Here is a 1,663-nt window from a genome sequence, read left to right on the forward strand (position 1 = left end):
TACATTTGTACTCACGTTGCTTAATTTATGTTTTTGCAGAGAGACTTCAGTCTCGCTAGTAGTACCGCGTGGACTTCGACGTTTAGCTTGTTACCTAAGCTACGATCTTGTGCCCTCGGCAGGATCTGGTAGATAGTCAGGCTTCTCATCCTTTTTCATTTGTAGATGTCTGTACTCAGACATGTTAAGCTTCCGCTTGTGCTTGACTTGTGTGCTCTGAATGCTGGGTCATGAGACCCATGTTTGTAATATCTCGCTCCTCGGAGCCTATTGAATAAATACTTGAGTTGTAGAGTCATGTTGTGATGCCATGTTGTATTTGCACATATCGAGCATATTGTGTGTATGTTATTGAAATGCTTGGTATGTGTGGGATCTGACTATCTAGTTGTTTATCCTTAGTAGCCTCTCTTACCGGGAAATGTCTCCTAGTGTTTCCACTGAGCCATGGTAGCTTGCTACTGCTCCGGAACACTTAGGCTGGCCGGCATGTGTCCTTCTTCGTTCCTGTGTCTGTCTCCTCGGGGAAATGTCACGCGATGAATTTCGGAGTCCTATTAGCCCGCTACAGCCCGGTTCACCGGAGTCCTGCTAGCCCAGTGCCACAGCCTGGATTCACTCGCTGATGACCGACACGTTCGTTGTTGGGTCATGTATGCCTGTCCCTGTAAGTTAGTGCCACTTTGGGTTCACGACTAGCCATGTCAGCCCGGGTTCTTTTTCATATGGATGCTAGCAGCACTATCATATACGTGAGCCAAAAGGCGCAAACGGTCCCGGGCCAGGTAAGGTGGCACCCGTGGGAATACCGTGCGTGAGGCCGCAAAGTGATATGATGTGTTACATGCTAGATCGATGTGACTTAGGATCGGGGTCCTGACAATTGACTTCCGCAGTCAGTGCAGCAGAGGTCAGCAGCGCAGCCTGCATTCCCATATTGACATATTTCTATTAGACTCATGTGTATATCTTTTTAGATCCTCAGCTCAGCTTTTCTTTCCGAACACCGAACTGAGCATCAGGGGCTACTGTCTAAGCGGTAATATTTTTATATATGTTTTTTAACACATACCTCAAAGCCCGTTAACAGGCTTGTACAGGCTTCCGTCAGCCCGCTCTTGGTGGACTGAACCTTCTGAATCACCGCACTCATAACAGTGCGGTGTTCCTCGTCGATAGAGGCGCCGTTAAGCGCCTCCAGCAAATTGTCCGGCGCCTCCGGGTGGACGGTAGTCGCCGGCGTCGCAGGCTTGCCCTTCTTATGAAGGCGCCGCCTGTCGGACTCTGGAACCGCTGATGGTTCTGGAGCAGTGTCCGGCCTGGGGCCGGACTTAGATCCCTCCGGGGCTTTACCCCCTTTGGGCCTGGAGTCCGGAAGGTCGCCTTATGGCACCTCCAGGACCACCTCCTCCTGGTTTTGTCCCCTACGGGACTCCACCTCAGCGTCGTCTGTAGGGAGAGGGGAGGAGGCCGTCGGAAGTGAAGCGCTATTCACGTCCGACGAATTTAGAGAGCCGCTCGACGAATCGCCAAGCTGAGCTCTGGGCGGACTGCATAATTAGATTCGGCTTTAGAAGCTATCGAATAATAAAGGAGTGTAATAAGTCATTCGGGTAGCCGGACACTCACAATTTTGCCAGGGGCTTGACCCTGGATGGCCATC

The sequence above is a fragment of the Triticum aestivum genome, chromosome 5B, assembly GCF_018294505.1.
Source record: "Triticum aestivum cultivar Chinese Spring chromosome 5B, IWGSC CS RefSeq v2.1, whole genome shotgun sequence".
NCBI lineage: Eukaryota > Viridiplantae > Streptophyta > Magnoliopsida > Poales > Poaceae > Triticum > Triticum aestivum.